This window comes from Peromyscus eremicus, chromosome 2, assembly GCF_949786415.1.
Source record: "Peromyscus eremicus chromosome 2, PerEre_H2_v1, whole genome shotgun sequence".
Classification (NCBI taxonomy): Eukaryota; Metazoa; Chordata; class Mammalia; order Rodentia; family Cricetidae; genus Peromyscus; species Peromyscus eremicus.
In genome coordinates, this window is record NC_081417.1 from 55,281,404 (window position 1) to 55,288,739 (window position 7,336).

General features: G+C 40.6%; 1 pseudogene; it reads left to right on the plus strand.

Moving 5' to 3' along the window:
* The first annotated feature begins 3,000 nt into the window (after positions 1–3,000).
* LOC131904742 (TGF-beta receptor type-1-like) lies at positions 3,001–3,893 on the plus strand (annotated as a pseudogene).
* Positions 3,894–7,336: the final 3,443 nt, after the last annotated feature.

Here is a 7,336-nt window from a genome sequence, read left to right on the forward strand (position 1 = left end):
AGTTTTACTGTGTTTTTTTTTTTTTTCCTTTCCAGTCATACCCTTGTAACTAATGTATTAGCACACACAGTACTTTACTCTAAAATGATCAGCACTTATGGAACGGTGGTTTTATAATTGACTATTGTTCTATTTTAGTTGTGAGTTCTCCCATGGATAATAACAGTTATAGCAGACAGTATTCTACTCACTCGGGAAGACTGAGGATAGAGCCTGGTGCCCTGACTGCCAGTCTAACAGAGGAAAATGACACTTCAACCCTATTATAACTTCACCCCTGCCAACACTGCAAACATTTCTACTGAAAGAAGAAAGATCACATAAGTAAGTAAATAAGTAAAGAACTCAACCAGCATTCTAATTCGGGTTGGCTAAATCGTAACAGTGTAAATACCTCAGTATCTGATTTCTAGGATTCGTGATCAGCTGTACTCCAAAGGGATTGAATAGGCCTATGTCTCCAACTCTCCTGTCTCCATTTTCTACATTTGGTTGAAGATGTGATTGCTCAGCTTCCTGCTTTTATGGACTCTTCCTCTGGAGCCATAAGCCAAAATAGACTTTTTCTTTCATAACTCACTTCAATCACGGAAATTTATCACAGTAACACAACAGTAGGCAAACACTTTACCAACTGAACCATATCCCCAGCGTAGACCTTTTATATATGTATATTTATGAGGGAGTTGAGTGTGTATAGAGCCCAAAAAACTAGGAAAGTGCCAAGTAGAGGTTAAAAAAAAAACCCAACAAAATGAAATTAAAATAAATAAACTATCAAAAATCCAAATAAGGAAAAAAAAAAGAAACCAAAAGTGCATAAAAAACCATGGTGTTGTTGGCCAACTGCTCTTGGGCATGGGACCTGCCATGGAGTGTGGTTTATATACCCAGTGATATTCTTCTGGAGAAAACCCCATAGATATCAATTTCAAATAGCTTCTTAGTTAGGGATGGGACTTTGTGTCTATTTCCTCCTTTTAGTACTGGGATTTTGTCTTATTTGAACCTATGAAGGTCTTATACCTGCTGTCAAAGTCTTGGTGAGTTTATATGTGTATCAGCCTTTTTGTGTCTGGAAGATACTTTTTCCTTGTAGTAATCCACCATCTCTGGCACTTACAAGCTTTCCATCTCCTTTCCGCATAGATCCCTGAGTGTCGAGGGGAGGAATTTAATAAAGACTTCCCATTTAGGACTGAATGCTCCAAAGTGTCTCACACTCTGCATGCTGTTCAGTTGTGAGTCTCCACATTAATTACCATCTACTTCGAGAAGAAGCTTCTCTGACGAGGGTTGTATGATGCACTGATGGATGGGTATAGTGGCATGTTATTAGAAGCAATTTTATTGCTATCATCATTTAGCAGAATAATACTAGTCTCAGGTTTGGGGCCACTTTAGTAGTGTCAAGAATGGGTTCCATCTCATGTGGTAGGCCTTAAATCCAATTTGGAGGAGAAGAAAAAAGAAAGAAAGCGATTGGTTACTTCTATAGCGTTGATACACTATTGCATCAGTCTATCTTGCAGGCAGGTCACAATCGTAGGTCACAGGGTTTACAGCCGGGTGATTTTGATGATAAATGTTCTCCTCGTGTAGTATGCAAAGTACCTTCTAGCTCTATAAGTGCTAGTCTGTAGGAGTGAAGCTTCTAGTTGGGCAGCAGCTTGCTTTCTCCATGTTTGATGAAATAAGTAAGTGGTGTCTTCAGCATTAGGTTATAGAGAGTTATAGACCTATCAATAGCCTGTGATTTTTTTGGGGGGGGGCTGGTGGTGGTCTATAGGAGCCCTTTAGCCAATGACTCAGTAATATGTACCCCACTCCTGGTCCTAGAGGGGAAATATGCTTTTAGGGGAGGAGGGGTAGTGAAATGGAAGTGGAAGGGAGACTAATGGAGGTGGAAATGTTTAAGCAGGGAGAAGGTAGAAAGATGGGGGAAGAGGGGAGTCAGGGAGGGGCAATCAAAAGTAATAGATCATGAAAAAATATAAGCAAGCCTGAGAGTTGAGAAGGTGATCAAAACCTAAAGTTTTTATTAACATTTTTCTTACATTTTCTTTGTTTATTGTTTATTTATTTACTATGCATGTGTGTGTACTTGCTCATGCATGTGTCATAGTATGTGTGTGGAAGTCAGAGGACAACTTGAGGAAGTTGGTTCTTTCCTTCTACCCTGTGGATCCTGGGATCAAATTCAGGTCACCAAATTTGATGACAAGTGCCTTAATCTGTGAAGTCATCTCACTAGTCCCGCCAAACCCCTCAAAAATCTCCCAATTTAAAAGCCATTCTCAGAATATACAGGTTAGTAATTAAAAAGAACCCATGTCAGGTGTGGGCTAGCTTCCTATAAGTTGTTAGCTAGGAAGGTCCCAGAAATCCCCCAAATAATACAGGCAGTTTCCACTTCTGTAGGTTGCCAGCCAGAACTAGATGGTAAGACCCTATGGCTGAAAATGCCACACACTTTGGTCACAGGACTTAGAGAAATCCAGCCGAAACTGGACTGGCAGCTTCTTCCCTGATGATTAGTTCTCCTGGTGCTGGAAGGTACTATGCAGACTGTTGGGTGAGAATTGTTATCAACAGTCTTTACTCAGTTGTGGACCTTGTGTATAACAATACAGAACAGCCATGTGAGGTAAGCCTATGGGTGCAATAATGGCAAGTCTGTTATAGGGTAGCCAACCACTTTATGACTAGATTCCATGCCTCCACCTTAGGAGATCATTTACAGCCGGTACCGGAAACCCAGTCAAGAGTGGAATCCATGATACATCTGGCACCCAACATTTGTGGCACAGATTCACAAGAAAGTTGCTTGCCTGTGACCTTGCAGTCCCCAACTCAGGTCTAAGCTGCACATGGCCAGTTGTGGTGACACATGCCAGTAGGATTTGCTGAAGGAGGCGGAGGCAGGAGGATCCTCAGTTTGAGGCCAGTCTGGGAGGCTTGCTGAGGAGAAGCTGTGACCAGGGCCAGGCAGGGCCACAAATGGAGGTGGCAGGACCATGGAGGTGGTGGCTGCTGCTCTGCATTGCCGGCTGCTTCTCATTATGTTGGTGGCGGCTACTACCAAGGACAAAGGGTTTACTGCTGCTTGTTCAGAGAACAGTTGCCAGGACCATGGAGCTACAAGAAAGCATTGACAAAGGTCGGTTTGGAGAAGTTTGGCCAGGCGAGTGGCAGGGAGAAGAAGTTGCTGTGAAGATATTCTCTTCTAGGGAAGAACATTCATGGTTCTGAGAGGCAGAGATTTATCAGACTGTGATGTTACACCATGAAAACATCCTAGGATTTATAGCAGCAGACAACAAAGACAATGGCACATGGGCTCAGCTGTGGCTAGTGTTGGATTACCATGAGCATGGATTCCTTTTGGATTACTTGAATAGATATACTGTTACAGTGGAAGGGATGATCAAACCTGCTCTGTCCATGGCAAGTGGTCTTGCCCATCTTCACATGAAGATTGTTGGTACCCAAGGAAAGCCAGCTATTGCTAACAGAGATTTGAAATCCAAGAATATCTTAGTGAAGAGGAATGGAACCTGTTGAATTACAAACTTGGGACTGGCAGTGAGACACGAATCTGCTACAGATACAACTGATATTGCTCCAAACCACAGAGGAGGCACTAAAAGTTTTCTGCAGTGAACCATGACCATGCCTAACAGTAACTTTGAAGTCTCCAAAATGATGATGGGGCCCCACAACAATGATACTATCAAGACGATGATAATATCACTAAGCTGACAAACACCACCCAAAGATTGGCTTTGGACTACAAACTGCGCAGGACAATTTCAAGATGGCTAGCTGAGATGATCCAGCCTCACAGACTACTCGAGCAAGGACTTGAGACAAGCCTTGCATTTTTCCATTATGCAGAGACTGGACAACAAATTATACAACTACCTCTCCCAGGACTTGACAATTAACCCAAAATTTTTCTTTTCAGGATCCCCTAAAGATGCCTTCGCCCCCAGACAGCAGGAAGTAATTTTAAGAACACCATGCCCACATTCCCAAGAGGTGGGGTTGGTGGTTTTTGATCATTCAATGGGTTATGAATAATTATCATTGTTTAGGATGATTGGTTACAAGTTGTTAATTGATGATAGTCAGGAAAAAAAGCTAAGTGAAGGAGATTTAGGGTTCTTGTTTAAAAGAAAGAGGATATAGATAAGAGGTAGATTGTTGAATCTATTCTGAAAAAAAAGAGATGCAGAAATAATAGGATAAAAGGGTAGATTATTGAATCTATGCTGAAAAGAGAAAAGAGAGGATATAGATATGATAAGACAAAAAAGAAGATTATTGAATCTACTTTTAAAAAGGAACTACTTGTTTTAAATATTTTACATTGGATTAGATTTTTCTTTATTGTATACAAATTTTGTATATTAATACAAATTTGAGATTAATTTTGTTAGAAAATACTGTATGTATATTTCTAATCTTGTTCAAGGTACTGTACCTATACAGTTCATTTAACAATGTAATGCAGTTTGCTAATCCTTGAAAGTTATTATTACCAACTATTAAGCTATAAAGAAATGAAAGTTAGTAGTTAGACATTACAATTGAACTTGTAGTCATGTTAGGTATGTTTTCAATGTCAGAGATATATCTTAGATGTACAGGTCATCTTCAAACACTTTAGAGATCTGCAGAATATGACATTTAAGATATTTTTTTATTTCTATTTTATGTACATTGGTGTTTTGCCATGGGTGTTAGGTCCCCTGGAACTGGAATTACAGACAGTTGTGAGTTGCCATGTGGGTGCTGGGAATTGAACCTAGGTCCTCTGGAAGAGCAGCCAGTGCTCTTAACCACTGAGCCATCTCTCCAGCACTAAGATATTTTAATAACATAGATTTTTTTTTTATGACTATGAGACATGTCTGCTCATGGCAGCACCAATGTACTTCAGAGAAGATAATGGGCATTGAAGAAACTCCTTATGGAGTTTACTTTCTTTGTGGCAAAAGTTAGCCACCGGGTAAGAAAATGCCCTTGCCTTGACTGCTGACAGTATGCTGTCCAAAATGGACAAGCAGGACACAAAAGAAAGGACTGCCGAACCTTGCCAAGACAAGATAGGAAAGCTCTCTAGAAAATCCTGCTTCACAAATGAGTCTGTCAGATATGCTAGGCCTATAGGCCAAAGATAGATGCCCCAACGTTGCAGAGGAACCTTGGGTGACTGTCCAGGCAGTCAGCTGTTTCTGTCATTTCTCATATTTTTTAGAAGTTGCTTGTTTGCACTTTCTGATTACCCAGTTAATATTATTTCCTTCTCAGGTCTCTGAGGGATTTGAAAATTAGATAGTTATAGTTATAGTTTCCCTTTTTAACAAATTCAGAAAATAAACTCACTAAGAGGTGTATAAATGTATAAATTTGAAAGACATCAAAAGATAGTTTTTGGTTGGTAATACAAGTTAGGATAGAAAATGAATTAGGTACATTTTGGACTCACCAAAATAGGATAGATAATGGAGTTTTTTGTCTGAATCTGTCAAATGTTAATGGACTAGACATTGCTAATGTAATTCTTGACTATATGTATTGTATATACTTATTGTACTTACTGTATATAGTTTTTCTTATATTAGTTTTAACCTTCTTTTATTATTTTAGACAAAAAAGGGAAAATGTGGTGATACATTGTGCACCCCAATAAAACTTATCTGGGGATCAGAGGACAGAGCCAGCCACTAGATTAGACATAGAAGCCAGACAGTGATGGCACACACCCTTAATCCTATCACTCGGGAGACAGAGATCTGTCTGGATCTCTGAGTTTATGGCCACCCTGGGAGCAGAGCCAGGCATAGTGGCACACATCTTTAACCCCAACACTTGAGATCTCATGCCTTTGCTTGGGAAGCATACACGCCTTTAATCTCAGGAAGTAAGATGGCAGGGCAGAAAAAAGTATATAAGGTGTGAGGAAACAGGAACTCACTATCTTGAGACTGAGGATTTTGTAGAGATAAGAGCTTGTGGCTGGCTTGCTCTGCTTCTCTGATCTTTCAGCTTTCACCCTAATATCTGGCTCTGGGTTGTTTCTATTAATAAGACCTTTTAAGATTCATGTTACATGAGGAGGTCATAGGACCAACTGGAGAAGCTCCTGCTGTTATTTTGCTAAATGGACATGACCTCTCAGTCAAATTCCTTTCTGTGTTTATGCCTATAGATCAATGCTACTGTCCGCTGCAGTCAAAGGAGCCTTAGGCAAGGCTTAGGGTGATGGCACAAACTCAGAACTGGTCAAAATACTGTTGAATACCCAGTCATAAACAGGACATCTACATCACCCGCTCCAAGGCTTAGGGAACATTGTGAGAAAAGAATTTAACAGCCAGAGGAAACAGGTTGCACTCTTGGGTTGTGCAGGCTGTGATTCTCCAAACCAGCTCTACACAAGTTCAGGCCTGTTGTTATTATGTTATGTGAGTGGGAGAGGTTCATGGAGCCCCACTGATACTTGAGAATACATTTTCAGTTAGTGGTTGATAGGGAAAGGAGAAATGTTTTCTTCAGTGGGTGTAACCATTGGTAAGGTGTCCATACTCCTATAAGCAAACCTTTACCCATATGCTAATAAAACTCAGTAGAACACACACACACACACACACACACACACACACACACACACACACTTGAAATAGTTGGGGAGAGGAACAGGATTGGTGGGTGTGGGAGGGGACAAAGGAGGGTAACTGTTGATTGGCTTTTTTTTTTTTTTTTTTATCAACTTGACACAAGCTAGCGTCATCTGGGAAGAGGGAACCTCAAATGAGAAAATGCTCCCATCAGATTGGCCTGTGGGAAAACCTATAGGACATTTTCTTGATTTCTGGGGAAGGGTCCAGCCTACCCTGGGTGGGTGGTCCTGGAGTGTATAAGAAAGCAGACTGAGCAAGCCAGGAGGAGCAAATCTATCTGTAAGTGGTATTTCTATATGGCTTTTTGCTTCAGTTTCTGCCTCCATGTTCCTGCCCTGACTTTCCTCAAGGAAGGACTTGTGACCTGGAAGCTGAAATAGCCTTTTCACAGTCAGCTGGAAAACCATTTCCTTCTCAGGGTGCTTTTGGTCATGGTGTTGAGCACAGCAATAGAAACCTAAGACAGAAACATAGGGTGAAGATGATTGAAACCCATTATATACAGATATGAAAATGTCACCATAAAACCTATTTGTATGTGTAATTAATATGTTAATAAAACATTTAAAATAAAATGAGGAGCTACTGGGCAGATACCGAGGACATCATCTCACAACCTGCTCGGAGTACACTTGGAACCTGCTTGA